General features: G+C 34.0%; 1 protein-coding gene across 2 annotated transcripts in view; it reads left to right on the top strand.

The window, feature by feature from the left end:
• Positions 1–1,178: 1,178 nt before the first annotated feature.
• Positions 1,179–25,816, top strand: part of LOC115874370 (ski oncogene) — a 183,526-nt gene continuing 158,888 nt past the window's right edge. For both annotated transcript variants that reach the window (XM_030889515.1, XM_030889514.1), the window contains exons 1-2: positions 1,179–1,480; positions 4,371–5,039. The gene's annotated coding sequence lies outside the window, so the exon portion shown is untranslated. The remainder of the gene's footprint in view (positions 1,481–4,370; positions 5,040–25,816) is intronic.

Raw genomic sequence — 25,816 nt, 5'->3', positions numbered from 1 at the left:
CAGCAAATCATTTGTATAATTTTCTAGCCATCACAGCAAAGAGTTACACGAGAGAGAGAGAGAGAGAGAGAGAAAGAGAGAAAGAATACACGAAAAACTTAAACTATTGACCCTCCAAATTGCTCCTGTTACAAGTTTTAGCAATTTACTAATGCTGATAACTTATGGTAGGTACGGGTAAAAAATGTAAATGTAAACATGAGCTAACAATAAGTAAACGTAAAATAGTTAAACATGTTTATCGCTTCCACAAACACATACAATAATATTTCTTCGACTTCTTTTATGTACAAACGAGTGGGAGTTGCGAAAGACACAGATTTACAATTTTTTAAAACATTGTGGTGATACACCAACATTTTTTAAATTTTGAGTTGCGTATGTACAGTACGTCTGCTGGATCTGTGTCTATGAAAGGAATGCGGACAAAAAACAGTTAAATAAACAACAATATATTTTATACGTCGACTTGACGAGTACGTCACCGCAAATCGCTCCGCCCACTTATTTTATTGACTACTTGCAAATTTGTCGAATTTTTATTGATGAGACGCGTCGTCTCATTTTTTACGAAAAACATAGAGGGAATATCGTTTCCCCTCTCACGGATACCCCGTAACTATAGAACATCCAATAGCAAGTACATATTTAATTTGATTAATCCAATTGTGTTTAAGTGATCGTTTACTCTTGCAATATAATAATGACTGTATCAAAAAGCTTGAATGTAGTTACAGTATCATTACTAGAAATCTTTGTATTTAAAAATCTTGTTCGTCTATTTCATGTATTATCATCTACATCTACTCGTATTATTATCATGTAGGTATTTCAAAAACTATAAAACACTTTTTTCGTCAATGGGTATGCTGTATGATACCTTTCAATTTAATTAGTGTGAATTATTAGGTAAAAATATTTGAGTCTACATAACACAAAAATTTACAAATGAGTCAACAATGTTAGCATTTGCGTCTAGTGTGGAGTTCATAAGTTACAGTCACAAGGTCAGTCAAGGTCTTCATCCAATATTTTTCCATATTATTAAGTTATTAGGTATGTGGGTTATTACGATGGTAATTAAAAAATATCAGGAAATATCTGTAAATCAACGTGACAACAATGCAATTTGACTTTCTAACCAACAATCAACTCATGAACTCATCCGCGATGCGATCGTCATGGCCGCGTAGCTGGTGGCTGCTGAATCTCGGATTCTGCGCGGTTTTTCCTGTTTTGTGAGTGTTTTTCGAGTTTAATTTCGTACTTTAATCGTTAATATAGTTTGTTATCTACGTATCCTGATTGTTTCATACGTTGTTAGAACAATTCGTGTCGTATTTTGCGTGTTTTTGATAAAATTTCGGTGAAGATCTCTGCGAATATTTCGCTGGGAGCGCATGCGGAGAGCAACAGTCTGAGGTCGAGACACAGTGTTGCCAGATTTTCAGTAGAGGAATTTATAAAGATTGCTTTTAAGGTGAGGTATTTTTGTAGCAATGTTTTGGGAATTTGGGGCTATATACATAAAAATTGACTTTGAATTAAAGCTATTAAGTTACAAAAATATCTATTGTCTATCTTTTATCTTGTTAAGATATAATTTTTGGAAACTACATGTATATAGATTTTAAAAAAGTCGGCTAAATACAATAAAAAAATTAATTATTATGTACTAGACTGTCTGAAACATTTCGATTGTCTCTTGTTTGTAGATATCTAATATGTTGGTATATAAAACTACTTATGATCAAAAAGTTTTACGATCTAGCATGCTTTGACAGTTAAAAAATAGAATAATATAATATCCTATATGATTTGTTTATTTGTCATCATCACAAAGCCCGCTTAAAAAACTGCATTGATCCTCAAAGTGATTTTTCAAATGTCGTGTCTTAATTATAAAAACAAAATGTAATATACAGTGTGATTGAAATGTTTTTATGATCTCATATATGTTTATGTTAAAGATAAAGCCCTTTTTGATTTGCTGTTTTTAAACTTACTTTGAAGTATCATAATATAACTATTAAAACATTAGGTTTTCTTTTAAAGTCATTTCGTGATATAGTTGCGATCCTAAACAATTCAAAAAAGAACAAAGAATTTCTAAAATTGAGAAATGCCGATCATTTTGTGTATAAAATTATACAGTGTATGCAGAGCTTCAAGCTCACAGAAAACTTAAGTCTTTTTTGATTTAAATCATGCTGCTGTATCTACTTGCCCCCCTCCCCCATCTTGGAAACGCCATTCAGAATCCAGACTTTTAGTCGTGAATTTTGCAAAATAGAAATGCTCTATTTTGGTAATTTTTGGTAACTTGTTTAGTTCTTTGTTCATTATTATCCCCATTTAAAACCTCTTACCTCTTATAGCACAATAAATAAAATGTTTACATTTACCTCAAAATATGACAATATTTGATTTTTCTATGGGGAAAATGTAAACGAGATTTTTTTAGAATCTATTGCAAATTTCTAGCGTGTCTAAGTGTCTTAAAATATACTTTTATAGAATTTTCAGTGCAAACATCAAAATTTCAAAGTTATAGATACTTTATTAAAATTATGTTTGTTGAAATCGTTTACCATTACCCCAATTAACCATAAGTAGTAGAATATTACTAGATTTATTCATAAATGCATAAAAAACGCGCAATATGTAGCTTTTGGTAATAGAATACAGTCAAATATAAAAATGACGAAACCTTTATGGAAAATGCAGGCATATATATTTATGATTCTTACACCTGTGTTTGTGATCAATAATACAGCGTTCTTTACTGGTTTTGTTAGTTAGCAATATTTAATAGATTAACAATATAATTTAATAGAATCCCTGAGATAGATAGATTCCATGATTTTGTGATAAGTACTAGTACCAAGAATCTTGAAATAAATTTGAGGTTAGAATCTTAACATTATTCCTCAAGATCTGAAACTGTTCAAACTTCTATTGTAAAAATACCTAATTGCTTTCCCATCACTGTTAGACAAATGGCAAAGAACGAAGGCAAGACATTTTTCCAAGCTCGGTTCCATGCTTTAGAGCTATTGTATTATCTACATGGATTAAATAAAAAATTATCTATTTATCTATCTATCCATAATACACTTTTTGCAAAACCAAGTTAGTATCTTGTAGAATTTAGAATGAGTGGGTGGGGCGGGGGGTCAATCACCGTGATCTTACAGATCTATGGCGTCCCCTTTTCTTGAGTTATAACTCATTATACAGTCTCAGGGCTTTGATAAAACTATCTGAGACGGTTATGCAGAGGGTAGTTCTCCATCTCCGATAAAGTCCAGTCGTATCAAAGTTTATAGCAAGAGTGGTTGTCGTTTCGGAGCACTTAAGTTAGCATCTTAGCAAATTATTTGATTGATATTTGCTTATCACGTTGATGATGCTAACTTGGTGTTATGTTGTATTGTACTGAACTAGCGTTTTACTAAGTTTTTTATTTCGGCTCAAGTTTTGTTTACTTTAAATCAGTTATGTAAGAAATATTTGTTTATTTAGTATTTGGAAGCCTTTTTGAATAGTATGTCACAAATTTTTTTCTGCGGAAATGCATAATTTTCAGTTTTTTAACTTTAGAATAGCTGAAACCAGTTACATGAAAACACGTTTCTGTTTTTCATTCTAGAATTTTCTTTAAATATAGACACGCAAAAAAATGAAAATGGTACACTGTGATTTATTGATAAAATATTCTAAAATATAGCAAGATTTGAAAAGTACTCTACAGCATGTTTTGATTACTTTGGTTAGATTTGTTGGTTCATTTTTGTTTATTTTCGTTTTTTCTCAGTACGGTATTGATGTCTAAATTACAGTATCTACTAGGTTAAGTTCATACCTACACACCTGGCGGATACAGAGAGGGGGCCACGGGGACCGCCCCCCCCTAAAATATATATATTGGTTTAAATATTAGCCTTTTGGGTTAAAAATGGCACTCTAAAAAGCATATTCTACATTACTTTTTATTTGCCACCCCCCCTAAAAAAATCCTGTATCCGCCACTGCCTACACAAGAAAAGTATTTAGAATGTAAAGCAGGAATACGTTGTCATGTAACTGATTTCAGTTATTCTAAAGTCGGAAAAAAAGGAATGATGCATTTCCGCAGAGAAATTTTTATGATTTAGTGTTTGGGGAGGCTTCTATATACTGGATGTTTTGTTGATATTTTTATAAGTGATTTCAAGGAAAAAAAAACTTCACCCCTTATTTCTATTAACCATACCCAAATCAGAGAGTTTTGCAACATTAATAGGAATGAATATCTTCAAATATTAAAATCGAAATTTTGCGTTGCACTTCGAAAATAAATTTCCTAAAATATTTTTTTATTTTTGTAGGCCTTGGCAACAACGCAGACGTCCACCGATCGCCGGTCGCCAACCTAGACGCGCCGCCGATCGTCGCCGACGACGTCGGACCCCGCCAACCGCCGCCGCCTCACCGCTACCGCCGCCACGGCCATAGCCGCGCTTCGCTTCCAGACACGAGAAATGCTGCTGCCGCTCCCGACGCGCGCCGGAAAAGGACAAAGCCATCGAATCGTACGTGACAGAGAGAGATCCGAATAGTGGAGAATCGAGTGAAGCGACGAACCTTTGTTACGTAAGATTCAGTAGGAATTCGTCTGTCGGTTCGATTCGTGGCTGTCTGTGATCGGTTCGGCACGTCTACTTTGTCGTCGTGTAATCGGTGTGAATTTTGAGGACGAATCCAAACAGAAAGAATCAAAGTTGGAATGGATAATTAGTTAACTGTGAACATAGACGTAACAACTGTCTGGCCCCGAGTGTTCTGTGTGCTGATTTGTTTTGTTTTATTTATTGTAGTGACGTTTTTTTATTGGAAAAGTTCTGGATTTCCATTAAAGAAGTTATTTTAGTGTTTCTATTTTTGGGGTAGTGAAACTTAAAGAGCGGGAGACTTGTGTAAAATAGTGTAACAGTACTGGGACCAGTTACGCATTGATGAGGATTATTTATTGGTTTTGGACTCAACTATAATTAAGAGTGAGTACCTTATCTAGGTACATTCTATTTGTTATTATATTACATACAGTGCTATCAAAAAGTTTCATTATAAAGAGGATATAGACGATAAATAATTATATCAGAATTTTTTCTGTTAAACTGTGACATCTCTAACATTTAACATTTAATGACATCTAATGACAACTTTATTTTAGTGGTTTTTCAGTTGAACAATTTTGATTCATATTGGTTGAAAATTACATGTCAGTGGTGTAACTATCATAGGGCAGTTCGGTGCAAAGCACTGGGGCCCCACAGGAATTTGGGGCCCCTCAGAGCCCTTAAAAAAAATTAACAAAAAGTATACATTATTTTGGTTTTGTTCTTTACTCAGGGGCCCCCAAAAATATCTTGCACCGAGGCCCCCAGTTGTCAAGTTACGCCACTGCGACATGTTCTTAAATATAATGTGATCTAAAAGGTCTGTTAGATGCTGCTTTGTATATTAAGAGAAAAGTCTTATGGGTAAAGCATATTATTGTAGGTATTTTTTACACTCCAAAAACTCAAATTCAACGATCCTAAGATCCGAGCTAAAACCTTTTGATTGCTCTGTATGTATGTATACATTTAATCTAAGAGTACCTGTACCACAGTATTATTATATGTGTTGATTAATGTATGATAATACAAAGTTTCCAAAACACAAAATTATATTTTTCTATATTTTAGAAACTATCTATATTTTATACTGTTTTTTGGCGATAGACGTAGTGTGGTTTTTGTACCATTATGTCGTTTTCTTTCATTAGGTATATGTTATAATTCATAAGTTATTAAAGGACAAGTGTGCAAAATCTATTCAGTGATTATACACTGCTTAGTCTGATATATTATAAATAAAAACATTACCAGTAGTTAGGATTGAGAATGAAGGCCTGACAGTGTACTCGTGACGTCATCAAAAGAAGACAATGGACGGAACTCTTTAGAAGAATATAACCTTCGATAGTCATTTGTTAAAGTCGATTGTTAAAGCCAATTTTTAGAATGATCACCATCTGAGCGAACTGAGGAAGACTGAGAGAATTATATAGGTCCCATTGGATCCCCTGTATAAAGCATTCAATGGAAGACGCATACCGTCTAAGCCACCAGTCAATATCTAATTTAAAAAAAAATATTTGATTGAGGGTTGTTTTTCGTAAATCAACCACAATAGGCCGGATTTGCAGGTATACCCTGAAGATTACTAGATGCGACATTCCTCCCATCGTAGGATGTAGAATTGGATTTATTGTGTTAGTCCCATAACATATATTTACTAAAAAGTTGTAGAATAGGAAAAAAATCAATGCATTTTAAAATTGAAATTCGTAACTAAAAGAAAAACATACCTACGTATATTGAGTTATTACTCTAGAAAAATTGTTGGTAGAAACGCTGTATATTGCAAATTTTGCTGGCGACCAAGTAGTGCTTGCGCAGGATAAGTTTCACTGAAAACTGAATATCTCGCAGTCAGTAGTGAAGCGGCCTTTGAAGTTGTTGTTATGGATGACACTCAGGTCACACAGGTCCACAACTTTCATCTCATCTCATTTGCCATTACACACTGCCGAGTATTTGACATGCGTCAGAAGATGGTTACGCGGGGCGTTTTCTTTCATGACCGTTTTCTTTCATTTCTTTTCTGTGACTGAAAAGCCCGATACGCGATGTTTCTCTCTTCCGCACTCCAGACATTCAAAAATCTAATTACTTTGTTGCCTTTTTACTTTTTGGTTGTCATTGTTAACAGAGTTTACACTTCTTCTCCAGTGCGTTCTATTTTGCGCTGCTTCCTTCCACTGATTCTGCATGCTTCCCCTTCAAGTTTTCGTGGAATTCTTGCATCTTTTGAGTAATCCACCCGGTTTCCTCTTGCCGTCTACAAGCTCGCCGTAAAGAAGATATTTTGTCAGGCGGCTTTCTTGCATCCAGCCCATCTTAAGCGTGATTTAATAATCATGACTTCAGCGCTCTCGCAGCTTTCTTTTTCAAGGACCGATACGTTTGAGACATGGTGGTACCATTTGATTCTTAACAGTAGTCTAACGTGTCTCTGTTGCAATTTGTTTAATGCGTTCATGTGCCGGCGGTACGGCACCCAGTATACATCCACAACTTTAAATATTTAGGGTCAACCGTAACTAACCAGGGTACTGGAGAGGACTAAATCACTAAATCAAACTCCGCATTCAAGCTGGCAAAATGGTAGGATGATGGTAGCAAAATGGTAGGATGATGGTAGGATGTCTGAATTCATTGTGGTAGAATCGACATCTATCTCTTAGAACCAAGAAACGGCTAGGACAAATTTTGGTTGGGTTTGTGATATGCTACGGTTGTAAAATTTGGGCTCTAACAGCAGAAATGAATCGGAGACTTACAGCAGTCGAAATGGACTATCTCAAAAGCAGGCATATTGGAACTGGACCGGACTACCAACAGATAAATTAGACACAAAATGAACGCCCCAGAGTTAGTTATAGATAGAATAGAGATCAGAGGTCTGAAATGGTTTGGATATCTATTAAGAATGCCTGAACATTGATGACCAAAACGACTGTTTCAGTGGAGTTCTTCACAAAGAAGAAGGCGAGATAGACCAGCAAGGTCGTGGAATGCCAATATCAGACAAGCGATGACATCCAAAGAGCTAGAAGAACTTGATGCACTGGATAGAGAGGTTTGGCGAAGGCGAATAGGGAGAGATTAGTAGCTGTATTCTTGATAAGAATTCGCAGTATTTTGAAAGTTATACAATTGAATATGTTGTGTTAAACTTTGAATCCGAGTGACTCTATTTTGAACAAAAACTTGTAATGTACTTGAATAAGCACGAATCCATATATGAGATATAGCGGAATGGCACGCAAAAAAATATATCAGGGAAACTAAGAGTCATTGAACCTTTCACTTGATCAAAAAGTTGAGCTAACAAGAGCCCAGCACACAGTTCTAATTTTGGAGTGGTTAGCGATTATAAAGGATTAACCCTGCTTTTAACTATCAAGAGTTTTACTTCAATTTTGCTATTGGCAGATAACAACAAATGTGTGGTGATGGGTGCTGGAAGAATCTCGACCCCTTCAAGCTTTAATGACAAAGTGATTGAAGGAGGAAATAATCTTGCCTAAAATTAATATATTGACTAAAATGTCTTAATGGATCTAAAATCTGGGCCATATCAAGCAATAATATACATTAGCTAATCGTCTTCACAAGACCAATACCTAGTATTTCGGTTCGTTGGTCTCACGATTCTTAAAATAGTAGAAAGAGGGATATTACATTTTGGCATTGTTAAAAGCTTATTTTTGAACTTGTAAACATTCAGATTATTAAAGTTCTGCTTTCTGAATTCCAACATTTGAAATGAATCGTCTAGAATGATGGATCACATTGTAAAGGAATATGGACAATGAATCTATCATTGCCTTTTTGCTTATTTGGTTTGGAAAATGGGCTCTCGCAAAGTTATTTATTTGCGGATAAGTATATGATATAATAATATATTATATAAGTATGTGATAATATAAGTATATGATAATAATTTAATCAAGGTGAAATAGTCTCCGCGACTTCTCAAAAGTTTTTTAATAAAAAATGAAGTTCGTTTCGTACTTGTACAAAAGTTGCAGGTGGATTCCGCTACAGAAGAGTTGCTGTATAATTTTCCAGAGACATCCCAGAACAATTTCTTGACACAGAAAATGTAAGTCTCAAACAGAACAGCAATAAATCATCCATATAGAAAAAGATGCTACAAACTAAGACAATTGTAGGTATTTTTTGGAATAATCTATTGCCATATTATTACGGTTAACTTCGGATCACGAATCAATTTCTTGTCAAAAGAATGGAATCTTTTCTCTTTTTGGTATCATTGTCTTTTTGCTCGGTTGTTTTAGAAAACAAGCTCTCGCAAAGTTGTTTGTCTGCGGATATTTTGGGATAACTGCTAATTTAATAAGGTGAAATAGGCTCCTTGACTTTCCGGAAGCTTTTGAATAATGAACTGTTCGGCAGCAGGAGGATTGCTGTATAATTTTCCAGAGACAAACGTTTTTAGAAACATAGGTAAATTAGGTCTTAAACGGAACAGCAATAAATCATCCATATAGAAATAGATGCTATATATTGGGACGATTGTAGGGTGTATTTTTATCTATTGTCATTTTATTACTTCAACCGAGACTTTAACAACTGTGGGTCCCGACGGAATTTCCTCTCAAAATAATAGAATATTTTGGTAGTAATTTCATGTGAATCGCTCAGAGTAGAAGGATCACTCGTGAAGAAGTAGAATCGATCATCGTTTTTCTGCACGGTTGTCTTAGAAAATAAGCCCTCGCTGTCGAATATGACATTTCTTCCATGCGTCGATAGGACACTTAATTTTTACTCGATTGAGCCAACTTGGATGTAGACTAATCCATTCTTGACAGGTGACAGGTCCAACTAAAGGCTGTCCCTATAAAATATTCTCGAAATATTAACCTGCTGTCCTACGTTATACTAAGACAGACAAGTCAACATTACTCGTAGCTATTTAGCATAACAATAATATTAACGTACTTATACAAATTGAAAATGAATTGTTTTCATTGGAAATGTTTTTATATTTATAATTTATTATTATTTCGAAGTAAACGAAAATTCTTTTTACGAGAATTTAAAATTTTTAAAGATACATAATAAAATTGTAAATTTTCGACTATGAAAATATCGATGAAGTCTAGAAGTGAGGCGTCAAGTTGCAAAACCCGCCTTATCCATTTTTTTTAAATGGCCTAATGACATATACTTATGGTAGGCCCTGAAATCTAGATAAACATAATCCCAAACTGCAGTAAAAGTCGCCTATTCCTATCTAAAAGTAAAATATAATATATAAACAAATTGCGCTACTGTGGCAAAATTCGTCTTATCCACTTATATTTGCTATTTATTGTCATTATTGTTAGAAATCCCGCATTTTTTCATAAGATTTTTCATTACTATTAACGTCTTTTCAAATTCCTACTTAATTTTAATGAAATAGTATATTTAATAAATCAAGTTAGGATGCAAATACTGTATGCTCGAAAAAAAAATTCCCATATAATATCACGCCATTCTTCATTTCATAGCCAATATGCATCATACTGCAACAAAACCGGTCTTATCTGAATTATTTTTGTGCTTTTTCTGTTTAAAAATTCAATATTAATTTTTATTTCTAGAAAAACGAGATACAATAATTCCACTCAATCGACACGTTTTTTTGTAAATTAACGCTTCAAACATTTGCTAAAACGGTTTTTGCTTATTACCTCGAAACAACGTTTGTGGGATAAGACGGATTTTGCAACTTGACGCCTCAAGTAATTTATCAATTTTATTAAAAATTTGAAACATGTAGGTACTCCTATATTTAAGTTATTAGATATTAACGAGGGTATTATAGATGTTTGTTTTACTTCTAATATCTAATATTCCCGCTCAACTAATACTCTAATTCTAATAATAAATATAGGAATATTAGTGAATGTGCTAATATCAAAGATAATATTATTGTTGTAGCTTTTATAGCACTTATTAAACTACTAAAAATAACTTCCTTAATGAAACAAAACATCAGGATATTAACTAATTTAAATAACAATAATTATCATTTGACTTCTAAGTTGACAGCTGTAAATATTAAAAATTTAATTTGTAGTGTGCGACGTTTTTATACATGTCAAGGTGGACTTTTAATAAGCGAAGTTATTTTTTATTAACTGAAGACTAAATTGGATTTTTAATATTTACTTTACTCTCGTATTTACTGGTTGGTAATTTTAAACTTTATTTCTTATACTTTATATGAATAGGTCTTTATAGACTTTGAGAAGGTTTTCGACTCGACTTATCGTAAGGCAATAATAGAAACCCTACCGAAACAAGGTATTGACAGGCCTTATATAGAAACTTTAGCCAATATATACAAACAATCTAAAGCAAAAGTAATGATATATAAAACAGCCCCAGATTTCCCAACTGGCAAAGGAGTACGACAGGGAGACGCGATATCCTCAAAGCTGTTTACAGCAACATTAGAAGAAACAACTGGACTGGACCAACAAAGGATTAAAAATAGATGGAGAATATCTTAACCATCAAGATTCGCTGATGACATAGACCTAATTGCCAATAGTCCTGAAGAACTACAAACACAAATTAATGAATTAAGCACAGCCAGCAATAATGTAAGTCTTAAAATGAATTTAGCAAAAACTAAAGTAATGTATAAGGAAGTAGTGGAGAGAAGGGACATTCTTCTAAAGGGACATTTTATCTAAAGAAGAAAACATTCGACCAATATGTACTACTTGTCATGACCTATGCATGCGAAACCTGGACACTTAAAACAGAAATCGTAAGGAATCTGCAGGTCACACAATGCTCAATGGAACGAAATATGCTGGGGATAACCAAGAGAGACCGTAAAAGAACAGAGTGGATATGAAAAAATATCCAGTTAATAGATGTCATCCACAGAGTCAAATCACTAAAATGGCAATGAGTAGGACACCTGGCAAAAAGAACAGACAACTGATGGACCATAAAAATTACAGCATGGTACCCACGAGGAATTAAGAGACCTAGAGGAAGACCGGACCTGGGATATGACCATGATATTAGGAAATTAGCAGGGATAACTTGTGCCCGCATAGCTAACAATAGACAACAATGGACTCAACTACAAAGAGAGTATCTAAATATGTGAGGGAGGCTACACCATAATTGGAAATGGTTGAATAAGCTGAAAATGACGATGATGACTCTATATGAATATGAACTGGAATAAAACCCAAGAAGACTAAGAAGGTCTAACTTGTATTATAATTTATTATTCAAGTTAATAAAACTTTTTAGATGAGTTTAACTACGGTAGCGAGCATAGTTTTACGCACCGGTTTTGCTAGTGGAGACATAACTGATATAATTAATAAATTTGCTCTTAAAACATTTAAGCACTAGTTGATTAAAAAACGTATACCATAAATTATATTTTATCCTCTCATAGTATATGCCTATTTAATTTTTAGCCGACCATACCGACAGGTAATAAGTTTTTTTAATTTCACTCAAAATGAGTTATTTGGTTCATAAATGACCTAAATAGAAAATATTTTCATGGTGTCTGTCTGTCTGTCTGTCCGTCTGTAACACGATAACTCAAAAACCGCTAAACCGATTTTAACCAAATTTGGCACAAAAATACTGTGGCACCCCAGAAACTGGCCATTAGTTTTTGGTGGGGGTGGGGATTGGTAAGGGGGTATGGGAGGGGGTTAAAAATTTAAATAATCGTAACTCCAAAATTACAGTAGCTAGCGAAACGCGGTTTTCAATTTAAGATTAGGAATAATATTTGCAACAAAATTTGTAATAACATCAAAATCAGTCAAAGTCTCAGTTTTTGAGATATTACGTGTTTCCGTAGTTCGTTTTTGAGAGAATCCGTGTGGAAAACTCCAAAATCCCATCGGACGCGACCCCAGGTATCAGGGGAAATAACCGCGGACCAAAATTGGAAAAATTCCTTTACTTTGAAACTAAAAGAACTGCCTACCAACTTTTTATTAACATATTTTAGTATGGGCGGCTATACGTGCCTCCTGGCGCCAATTTTTTTATCATGTAATGGGCACTTTGTTTACTCACTTGTTTCGTTAAACTATTTGAATCTATTTTTGCTTTTGATCAAATCGGTATGAGAAGCTGTGAAGCTATAAAATGTTGTTTCTGGAGAGTTGAATATTCGGGAAAATTGAGTTATTGAATGTTATTGCACACACAACAACCACGTAATAGTAATAACATTTGAAATTGGATCAACCAACACAACGCGGCGCCAAGTTCTGGTTGTTTTTCACTTAATTTTTACTACCCGAATTACAACTACTAGAGCACAAAAAGAACCTAGTACGCATACTTGTAGGTGTCATCACTGGAAACTGTCCCACGGGGATAAACCTCGTTAGATGGAAGATTTCCAACGACGACTACTGCAGAGAATGCGGAGAGGAAGAAGAAACTATAGGGCACCTGCTGTGCTACTGTCCAGCACTGGAATACCGACGCTTTAAAACTTTAATGCAAGGTTTTTTGGAGGGACTAGAGGAAGCAGCAGAAGCCAACATCAGCGACATCGGGAACTTTGCAAAGCGCTGGAAGTGCTTTAGCACAAAGAAAGACTGAGAGGAATGTGTGGTACAATAATACAGAGGTATCGCAATGGGCTCAAGGCCTCCGAGTGAGAGATCTTAACCTAACCTAACCTACTACCCGAAACAGCGTTACATCACACAAATTTCTTACATGAGTGTTTTATAGTTTCAATAACTGCGCTAGTAAAAACTGAGGTTAAAACTAAAGTACATACTTAAATAATATGACAAAGCCACGATTTTAATATTATTTCAATGCGATCGACATGAACGGTAACGGGACTGCGTGTAATAGGTATATACTTTAGTTGGGCGCTTCTAATTTTTGCCGTATTGAGCGCTACGGTCGGAATTTAAAAAATCGACTACATCAATACATTAAGCCTATACTTGCAAATACATCTTTCTCCGATAGGACTACAAAGGATATCAAATGTTTTATTTGTTACAAAATAAATTACAAAATTGTCGAAAATGCGGTACCTATCTAGTTAAGTTTTCTAAATAGGTAAAATGGTGCCTCATTAGCACTGGTGCTAAAGTTTAAATTTTTACCTAAGTTGCCTAACTACGTAGAAAAAATTAACGAATTGAAGCAAAATGATACTAAAATAGATGTAAAATGGGTTGAAGTGTTTTAGCATTTTTTCTTGGAAGATATTTTGTTCATTGATTGACTAAAATCGGAGAGAGACTCATCGTCATTTTTAAAGCTACTTTATGCCGTTTTTTTATCATACAATATATTTCTAAATCACATCCGACGAGAGAAGGGACAATTTGAATTCTATAGTTGGACATAGGGAATGCAATCCCGCTGAAATTCCGCGGGATCAAAGTTGTGGGATTTACCGTGCGGGATCTGCGGGATTGACACATTACTACTGGGTAACCGAATACTTAAATCCCCTTACGCCTTGGCCATTAAAAATAAGTGAAACAAACACGTTAGTTGTTAGATTTCTTTCTGGCGTATGTGCGTATAAGCAGCGTAAGTCAAGAAAAGTGTTTTACTAGTACTTGTGGACAATTTCGTCAAATAAACTGCCGGACATAATTATCGGGACAAGCAAAATTTTTAGGTAAATTTAAAGTTGAATATCTCTTGAACTAAAAAAGATTTTGGGATGTGGTTGGGACCAGGTTTTAAATGCATCTATTGAGACTAAGATGCTCTCTGGTTTTCGAAAATATATTTAGCGAATTATCGTATACAGGGTGTTTTACAAGAGTGTGAAAATTTGGTCAAGAATCTTTTTTACCGCAAATTTACAATTCTTAAAAAATCGAAATTTTTACCAAGTACGACAGTACGACTAATCTGTATTGAAATTAGAAAAAACAATTTGGTCGGTTTTTTAATTTTTTTTTGTTTTAAGGAAAATACGACGTTTTTTCGAAAAATATGCATTTTTAGTCATACGTATGGTCCTAAATGGTACAAAAAGCTTTGTACAATCTGCATATGCCAAAAAATTATTGATATAGAGTGTATCTAAAAGCAGATAACTAACATAAGATAAAAAAAAACTTCAGAATAATATTTTTATTTATAAAATAAGTAGATAAGTTATAATAAATAAGTTTATTTAGTATTAAATATATTCTTTGAACACCTTGTATACATTAGTCCAAATTTCTGTACAGCTAGTTTAAGATACACGCTATATTAATATATTGTGGGCCTATGCAAAATGTACAATGCCTTTTGTACCATTTAGGACCTAATGTATGACTATAAATGCATATTTTTCGAAAAAATCTCGTATTTTCCTTATAACAAAAAATTTTAAAAAACCCACCAAATTGTTTTTTTTCCAATCTCAATACAGATTAGTCGTACAGAGTTAAAATTTTAATTAATTGCACAAAACCATTATATTAGCAAGTTTAATAGATTAAGTACAAAGAGGAGCATTTATTGTTTACAATCCCGCAATTTTGCGGATCCCGCGGGATTGATTGCTTTAATCCCGCGGGTTTGCGGGATTGAGATTTTGGTGCGGGATTGCATTCCCTAGTTGGACACATTATACATCTCCACTTATTTTTTTACACCAAGTATTAAAGAATATTACATTAGAAAAAAAATCTTCCAAATGATAAAAATATATTCCCGAGTGTATTCCTATTAACAGCAAAAATTCAGATTTCCAAGCATGAAAGCAGAAGAGCCAACTCATGCGAAATAGAATGCTTACATTGTGAAAGTAATCTCAAATCAATATAATGCTTACAATACCAACGACCGATGACCTTTTGAAAATATAAATTGCTTTGCTAAATATGAAAAAATATATTCTATAAGAAAAAAGAATAAATCATTTATTCAAACAACTTAAGGTAGTATCAGACACAGCTACTTTTGTTGCGCAATTTTTTTGCAGCCGCTGCAAAAGTTGCATACAGTGTTCATACACAAGCAGAAAGTAGCCCAAAATGCGCAGTTTTTATGCAGCAGCTGCCTAAAAAAGTTGCAGGTCGACACTACATGCTTTTCATATGTTCACACCAAAGCGCTACATTTGCAACATATTTTGGTAGCCGCAGCCTTGGAGGGGCAACATTCAACAGTACACCTCCCACAGCTCAAGGTATCGTGCACGCAACGTGTGAATTTTCGTTTTTATGTCTTCATCGGGCATATGTAATTCAGAAGAAATTTCCGAAATAGCGGCTGGTCTTTTCGTTTGGTTGTGATAGAATGGACTTTTTACGTTCCATAAACACTCCTTTGCTTCTACCACTTCTATTAAACCTTTTACTTGTTCTCTGTTCCAAATCGCTTTGTTTTGACTTCGACGACATCGCAATTTGTCGGTTAATTCTTTACTAAATACCTACATATAAATCCTGGAGTTAACTGAAAAAAAGTGTATACATTTCGGGCATACCAACAGAATACTGCACCGATGTCCGCAGTAAAAGTTTCAACTGATTAGTAATCTTTTGCTGCACTTGCAACCTTCCTCAACAAGTTATTTCTTAAACTGCGCGCAACAAAAAAGTAGCCTACGCAACCAAGCTGCGATCGCAACGTTGCAGGTTGCCTAGGTATTCACACTTGCAGCAGATCAAGTTGCGCAGTTTTTTAATGTGCTGCGCAACAAAAGTAGCTATGTCTGATACTACCTTTAGTACCCTTAAAATAGTTAAGTAACAGCTCAAAAGAAAATAGTTTGAACTACTAAAGTAAAAAAGCACAAATTACGAATGCAACAATGAAAAGAATTAATTTTGAACTTCCTATGATTTAAATTCCAAACAGACATTTAACTGATGAAGCACTGTTATTTATTAATTCTAGATAATGAATGTAAAATTGGTAATAAAATAATACAAAAATACCATAGAATCCAGTAACCAGTAACCAGTATTAACAGTAACATCAATTCCTAGAGTACTTAATACAGAAGGACAATACAATTTAGAAAAAAATAACTTGAATTTTTGATTTGATGCGAATTTTCAAGGTTCCATTCTAGGTCCCATTATATTCCTGATGTTATTGATTCTCATGATAATTTGGTATTTAAATTATATTTAAGGATGACCAAAAAGTTTCAAAAACACGAGGGAAAATTTTACAAATTTACACGTCCATGATTTTAGGATAATTTATAATACTCGTATAATCTGCTCTCATATAATATGTTATAGTTAAATTAAAATTATATGAATATCGTGTAAGATTTAGTTGGTAATGCAGTGAAAAAGGAACACAGGTGTACAAATCAGATTTAGTGTTTGAAAAGGTTAGCAAAAACATGCTTTAGATCCTATGCCAGCTATTTTGGCACTTTGACAATTTTTTAGTAATTGGAAAGGTGTTTTGAGTAACGTTAGTCACAATACATGGATACTGACTGCTTTCATATTGTTTTGACTGTTAAAGTATGATATGACATTACAAAATGTTGAAAACTAATAAAAAGGTGTTAAAAAAAAGTTATATTATTAACTTTTAGTAATATAACCTTTTAGTAAATTTAGTATAAAATGTTACAAGATTTATGTAAATTATCAGTTAGTATAGGTGTGTATAAAAAATATTTTAAATAGGGCTGGTATCGAAATTCAAACAATGAAGATTGAGCTAACGCTATTGTCCTAAAGCTCCTTCCTGAACAGAAATGTCTTAACTGCTTCAAACGTGGTTCAAGGACTAGTCAAAAGTACAGATTATTCAATACCTAGCTAGATATCTACATATTTTCAAGAGTTTGTGTTTCATCTTAAGGGGATGTAGAATGTAGAATGAGAGGGGGGGGGTGGGTAATCACCGCGACCTTAAAGATATATTGTGTTCTCCTTTCTTGAGTTATAACTCATTATACAGTCTATAACTCATCATATATGGGGATTTTCTCTGTTGTAGGCGGGACGCATTTTTCCGTTTCCTATACGGCTGGCGCAACCGATTGCGTTAGTTACATAGGAAACGGACTCGAGACTTACAACTCCGTTTACTAAGTGGTCATCGCAACCCATGCAAAGAAGCGCTTGCAATGAACTTTCTAGGTATGCTCTATTTGTAGTCACTTAGGACTTTTAGGACACAGAAAATGGGACACTCAATATTACTTGTAACCGCTACACTATAACAAAACTCTAGGAATTAAGATTTAAACAATTTAATTTGACCATTAATCGAATAAATAAAGTTACAAAAATATTATTCCTACAATGAAAATCATAATAATTCCATTCATTGATTTATATAGGGTGGATTGCTATAATTGTAATGCCATGTACGTATAGGTCAAACAGGTAGAAAGTTCCGGTCTAGCAACTCATTGTATAATAGTCACACAGTTAATGAAAACTGAATTAAGTTATTAGATAGAGAAACAAAAGGTAGACGTTTAAATTACCTATAATAGTTAGAAATATTAAAATCAGCTAAAAACGACAATAATTTAAACGACCAACAAGGATTTCTAAATACATTTTTTATAACCCCTATTGTAAACTCCTTAAATCAACCACCATAGCAAATATATTATATATCCTTGAAATGTAATTAGACGGGAGACTGTTAGTTTTTAAAGAACTCGTAAAAATGTCTAAGTCACTCTTTTAATTTTTTTTTGATACATCTAAAAGCATGTTTTATTAAAATTCTAATATTTCAACGATGTTTCACAAGAAACCAACCACCGACTCAGCACTATTAAAAAAACAGATTGACATATCAACCACGTCTTAAAGCTGTGTTGCCGAATTGCCTTGCCAATATTAGCATATAAATCGTTAAAAGTTACCTATTACATTTATCTCTCAATTATGTTGCTTTTTTTTTGGAATCCAGAATAAAAATAACCTCATTATTAATTTAAATTTACTAAATTTAACACCTATGCAGGTCCACCTGTCATAATAATAATATTACGACTCATTATAATAATATTATTTGCATTGGTTGCGTTAACCACTTAGTAAACGGAGTTGCAGGTCCCGAGTCCGTTTCCTATGCGATTAACGCAATCGGTTGCGCTAGCCTTATAGGAAACGGAAAAATGCAGGCGGGACAGGGTATTTCTCATCCTTCTCTGACAACAAATGCTCTATCTCTGAAGAGTGGACATCTACCTCCTCCGAGGGTATACCCCATTACACGATTAGGCTCTTCACAAGCGAAGAGCTTGTCTCCGTCTGAGATACCCGTGTTGTGGTGGCCGGAGGATTTGTCTCCATTTTCTCCACCTCTTTAACTTGGTCACTCCTTAGACTCGATATCGGTGTTGTCTCGAATCTGTAATAGAGGATATATCCCTCTTTGTCTATTGTCTCCTTGGATTTAAGGTCAATTCCTAGTCTTGTGAGAACCTGACCATGACCTTCCTCCCTCGAGTTGATGGCTCGCCAAGTCGATATCCTTATAATGGAGTTCTGGAAATGCTGGTGGTCCTTGCTTGCCACTCGGTGTTGGACGGCTTTCCATCCCGACTTCTTTTTTCTTTCCTTGCTGGAGCAGAGGTAAGAGGTTCTCGCCTCCTCTCTGGCCCTTTGTTTGACATAATAATATAATAAATAATAATAAATAAATAACGCTTTATTGTGCAAAAAGCCAAAATAGCTTCATCGACAAAGCATTTACAAAACAAACAAAAGCACAAAAAATATACAAATAATAAAAAATATATAATACAAATCATACAATGCAAAAAAAATTAAGTCATTAAAATTACAAATAGAACATACATGGACAATTGCAGAACACAAAAAAGGCGTATCAATAAAATTTTACAATGGGAAAATTGTAAATGGATATAATTTTAAGAGTTATAAAATATTAAATACTCGACTTTTGATCAGTGTGTGAGATGATCATAATTATAATATAAAATTCAAAATTATTCATGATTAAACATCAACAAAAAAGTCGTTCACCGCATATAGGACTCTCTCCAGGAAGTATGATTTCAGAGCTTTGGGAAATGCGGCAAAGAATGAAAGCGACTTGATATTCAAAGGCAGATGATTGTACAGTATTGAGCCTTTAACTAGTTCTGAGCTTGGGGTTGGCAGATAAAGATCGTGCTCTGCATTCCTAAGTGGATAGTTATGAGATGGCCTTTCGGACAGAGTAATAGCAGATATGTGCTTGCGGATTAAGCAAACGGATTCAAAAATGAATAAAGAAGGAAGAGTCAGTATTTTAAAATTTTTAAAGAAATTCTGGCAGTGAGTTCTACTGTTAAACAACTGACATGCGACAGGCTGTTTCTTAGTTCCTTTACTGTCTTCTTTTTCGACGAGTGTTTTCGATTTTGCTTCCTCTGGGGCAAATCCTTCATGGAGTAGTACATACTCCTGCTCTGCTGAGAGCTAGTCTCAATCATCTTGCATCTAGCCTGCCGGGTTGGCCTAGGTCTAGGCTTCTCACCTTTACTATAGGAGATGGCAGCTTGTGTGCTACTTCTGGAGGCTAATCTCGCGCCTCTCCTCTTTGGCGTTGCTGCCTTTGAACTTGTACCGTTGTTAGTATTGCTAGGGGGTTTCCCTCCAGCTTCACTGCAAGGGTTAATTGGTCCACTTCTACAGAGCACCTCTACTACAGAACGCATGTTGAGAGCCCAATGTTGAGACCAAAAAAGACGAGCCTTCTATCTAGCTATGCAACCCTTGGTTGTCTCCTCTTGGTCCAGGCGGTAAAGCCAAACCTTTGTCGTGTGGACGTAAACCACATATTAGCTGACAATAGTTTCGGAGAAATCTTTTTTTATTATTTTTTGTTTAATTACTTATGGGGGAAGGGGAAGGGTAAGTAAATTACAGTTTCAAAGTTTTAAAAAATATCCATGAGAAATAAGAGCACCTAAGTTCAAAAAGAAACACGTTAATTTTCTGCATTAATTAGAATTATGACTTTCTCTTAACATTGAGTTTAAGTACGTCTTCAATGAATTATTGAGATATAAATAAATAAATAGATATTCTTCTTAAGGTTGTATAATGAATATTCATGATCTTCAACGACATTCATAGCAAATGGGTATTAGAAGGACTACGTAAACTATATTGGATAGCCCCCAATTGTGTTTTAGTTGTAAACTTAATAATATATCATACATGAGATAAAATTACCAGTGAATTTAATTTAGCTTTTTTGGGATAAACTGATAGACATAGAGAAACAAAATGTAGGATTTTTATTTCTTCAGTTTTAAAAGCAACCAAATATTAAACAGATTTATATTATAGTATTATTATTTATATACATATGTTAAAAATATTTGTGTTTTTGTTTGAAGAATAATCTTTAACACTTGGCCTGTAGGTCAAAATTACGATGTGTTGTTACTGTCATGCGAGATTTCGTGTGTAGTCCATTTAGGATAATTAATCAACAGAAGAAATAATAATATCAGTCTAGCTTATACTTTGTTTTGGACGATATATTTATCAAAAATTACCAATTAAAAATTATTATTAAAGACTACAAATATAAATTGGAAATTATATTACGAATAGAGTACTAGCAATTTTAAGAATAATGCTTATTTAACGAGTGTATTTTTTTCATTTCCTACAAACATTTCAATAACTAAAAATATAGTCGGTTCAACGAGTTAGGGGAAATTTCGACAGACGACATCCGAATAAACTTATTTTGAACTTTGAATTAAAATGACAGGGATACAACTAATCTTAGACATTTTATGTTCCAATAGATATTTATAAGTGTAATATTTATACTATATACCGTATGATCGAAAAAAATGGCGTCCAGGTGGCTTGGAAATGACGATCGATCCCCATATAATTAAAATTTAAACGGAAACCAGAACTAGTTTTCTAGTTTTCTAATCGTAAAACAAATTTCCTTAACCAATAAAATATATTTTAGCGTTTCAGGGGGTCTTATCATCTGCCTCCGTCCGTCGTCAGAAGCCAAAAAGTATATTTACTTTGATACATATTCCCCCGGTCTCCTGATAACCATAAATCACTTCTTCTTGCCCGTTAATTCTTGAAAGAGTATGGTGACATCATGTCTCAATTGCGAGGATCGTTGTGGTCCATCCCTCTCTATCTTGAGCGGCTAGAGAAGCTTCTTGTATACTGTGACCAATAAAAAAAATTTCATTAGTTTGATTTACCCAGCGCGTCTAAGACCTGCTTCTTCTTGGTCGTTTGCCATTAATCTTCCCTTCGATGATGATTTTTTCCTGCCCATCTGTTCTTTTCGAAATGTGCCCAAAGTATCTATGACTGGTTTATTTTGGTTGAAAGTCTTGTGTTTACTTTCAACTCCCTTAGAATTGGGACGTTGGTCCGATCTTCTCTATGAAATTTGCAGCATTCTTCTGTAAGGGTACATTTCGAAAGACTCTATTTTTCTTCTGTTCGGAGTTTCCAGTGTACAAGTCTCAGATGCAGAAGTAGCAATAGGAAAGATCTATGTATTTCGTAATTTTACTTTGTTGCGCTGGGATATTGTAGATCATTTCCATATTCTAGTCAGTTTTATTGTATTGTTACGATCTATTGTTAGTCTGCGTGTGATTTCTTCGTCACAGCATCCCTTATTTGTTATTAGGGATTCGAGGTAATTGGACTTTTCAATCACTCTGCTAAGTTTGATGTTTCATAACTTTTTCTTTTGTCATCAGATTTTTATGATTATGGTATCAGTGTGAAGGTACATTTATTGGCATTATTTTTTATTATTTTAATGGCTTATATTTTCGGTTAGTTGGGTTTATACCGGGGTAAATCAAAACGTTGTTATTTGCAATACACATTATTATAACACCATGTGGAAAAAATGAGACGGGCATTTTGGATAAAAAACACTTTCCTGTAACATTAGATGAAATGACATTAGAATTATTGACAAAACAATAATTCTATAATAATTTTAATAGCGTGTCCACCTCTCGCAGCAATAAGCTCAGGTCTTCGTCGGCGTCGTATCGAATAAATAATGGTAGTTATTTTTTCTTGATCTATAGTCTATAGCTTGATGAATATCAAACTATAGATCAAGAAAACCGTTTACAAAAGTTAAGGCTAGCATTAACGGAGGAGGAATCTCCGTTAATGCTAGCCATAGTTCTTGTAAAGTTTGTGATGGAATAGGACGACGACCAACAGCTCTTTTAAGTTCATCGCACAAATGTTCAATTGGATTGAGGTCGGGATTACCTGAAGGCCATTCGCATCTTCGTCTGGCATTATCATGCATCATTATAAACTGATTTCCAATGAAAGCAGCAAACGGAACGACAACTTCTTGGGAGGACATTCTCAATATAACGGTGAGCTTTGCGAGCTCCATTTTCAACAAATTCAAGATTGTAAAAATCTGAGTACCTACTTTATTTAAAAATGTGTAGCTCATAAAAAAATAGAGATAATAGGATAATTCAAAAAACGAAATGCTAGGAATACATCTAAGATCACAGGAAAATCTTTTTTATCCAAAATGCCCCTCCCATTTTTTCCACAGGTTGTTTTGAATTTACTGCAAAAAAACAAAGTTTTGATGCACCCCGGTATAAACCCACCTAACCGAAATATATAAGCCATTAAAACAATAAAAAATAATGCCAACAAATTTAGCTACAAATTAACACCATAATCATGAAAATCGGAGTAGAAATTCAAAGTTATGAAACATCAAACTTAGTCAAAATTTTAGGGTATCGGAATTTTGTGCCGGACAGTTTATAAACAAAGTAAAAGTTTTCCTGTAGGATAATATGTACACATTACTATAATATCTACATTATAAATAATAATAAATAAATAAACCCAAGTAGCATTTTCACGACTTGCGACCACATGTTTACTAAACACAACGTTGGATTAGTTACAAAAAATAGTTAGCTCCCTACCTTGGGTATTAAAATAAATTTAAACATTTTTATAACGTTGTACCGACGTTGGACTAGTACTACAGCAAAGTAGAAGCTTCTGCGACGTCGAATAAACGTTGTCTTGTAACCTTTTTTGCTTAAGTGATCTTTAGGTGATTCGGACAACGTAGTTACAACGTTGGACAATATAGAGTTTTCCGACGTCAGTTTCAGGACCTATTCCAACGTTATGCAAACGTCGTCTATTTTACTAATTCCAACGTTGTTTAGATTTCCTTATTCTTACGTTGGTAGGACGTCGAGTCACTACCTTTTTGCAACTGTATTGAACCATAACCTTAAATCTTAAATTTTCACTTCATTGTTCTGTTCAGTCAGACAGTTCAGTGCTGCTTTTATTTTTATAAAAAAAACTTAATTAAAACGGGACATAATAAAGGTACATATAAAACTAAATTTAAATATACATCGACATATATTACCGATAGTTTATCCACTCCCTCGTTTATTTAGATTATAGAGGGCGGCACAAGCTAGACTCTAGGATGACTAAATTAGGGCAATCTTGCGTAGTATACTACCTGTTAAGGCCGAACTGCGACTTTATTAGTCCAGTATGCGACTACTCGAACTACTCCATCTTAATCTCCAAAACAACAATGTGAAAGCCGCCATGTTGTTAAATAAGTAAATGTTTCGTTCCTAAAATAGCAATTCCTACTTTTTGAATACATTAACTTGAAATATTTGACTCTAAAAAACACGCGGAAACAATTTTTTCGACTGCGAATAAATTATTCGCATTTTACTAAAAGAAAATTCAAGAAAATTATTAGAACTTCTTTAATTTTAAGGCCCATTAGTATTTTTCAAAGTAGAAACAATACATTTATCAATAAAGTTGTTTGCGTTTAACTTTTTTGCCTTGGGTAACGAGTTACAGAGTCGGTTAAAGTGTTTCAATAATTATGATCTTCAAACATCCTCCACACTTAAATACTTTTGTTTTGTTTTCTTTCACTGCCATCTGACATATGTCTCTAACTAAATCATAAAAATAATATTTTTACTATAATTATCCCAATTTAGGATAAAACGCGACTTAGACGCCATATTAGTTTTGTATTTCTGTGAATTAGGATTTTAAACAACGTTGCAGTTTGTACTAAATTAGGCTTCTAGCCAACGTCGGTATCCAACGTCGTTTCGACCCAAAAATTATTCTCAAACTAGTGCAGACTAGGGTTGGCACGAGGTTGTGCCGACGTTGCGCCCCAACGTTTGGTCGCGTGACACAACGTTGTCCCGACGTCCAAATGCTGCTTGTGAACATAACAAATACCTTTATTAGCTAGTCATTTTATTATATTTGACTGGATCAAAAAACCTTTATTTTTGTTTTTTCCATAGCAACTGTTAAAATTGCCTTATATCTATCCAAAGATATTTAAACTCAAAAATACAAAAACTACAACCTAACCTAACCGAGTTTAAATATCTTTGTATCTATCAAAAATACCGTATGATCGAATAAAAACGGCGTCAGCGATGGCTATGAAATGAAGATCGCTGTCATTTTACATGCAAAATTATATGTGAAATGTCATCGATCGTCATTTCCAAGCCAACTGGACGCCGTTTTTCTTCGATCATACGGTAGTAGATAAAATAGTACTTTAACCGCAAGGGTAGATTAAATGATACTTTAACAGCGAGGATAGGTTAAAAACTTTATTTCTTCTCGCGCGTTTTTTAATTGCTTCCATTTTTGAAAATATTTGTATTCCTTTTCATAAGTTTATTCGGGATTTAAATGTAAGTAGATTGGACATGGCGTTTGTCGCCTCTGCCTGAATATCTGTTGGTAATAATCTTGGTAACAATCAATCTGCTGGCTCCAATTCAATCAGCAATCGATACGAAAGAGAATTAAACAATATTGACTCAAAACTGACAACTAAAGAGACAGCTTTGTTATTTAGCATTTATTTGTCAAATTACATAGAAACCAACGCCAAACCAGCACAATATTTTTTCTACTCGTAATAAATTCCTTGAAATAATAATTTCTGAATATTTTTAAAACGTAACTCGCTATGGGGAAAAATATTGTTTTATACACGACGATAAAATTGCATTATCGTCTCCCGAAATTAATTCACTCGCGATTTCATCGCTTGTGAATTAATCTTTTCGGTCGACGATAAAATACTATTTTATCGTCTTGTATAAAAAATAACTA

The sequence above is a fragment of the Sitophilus oryzae genome, unplaced genomic scaffold, assembly GCF_002938485.1.
Source record: "Sitophilus oryzae breed Bouriz unplaced genomic scaffold, Soryzae_2.0 scaffold_1274_pilon_pilon, whole genome shotgun sequence".
Classification (NCBI taxonomy): Eukaryota; Metazoa; Arthropoda; class Insecta; order Coleoptera; family Curculionidae; genus Sitophilus; species Sitophilus oryzae.
The sequence above is the reverse complement of the archived record's forward strand: the minus strand, read 5'-3'. Positions and strand labels throughout refer to the sequence as shown.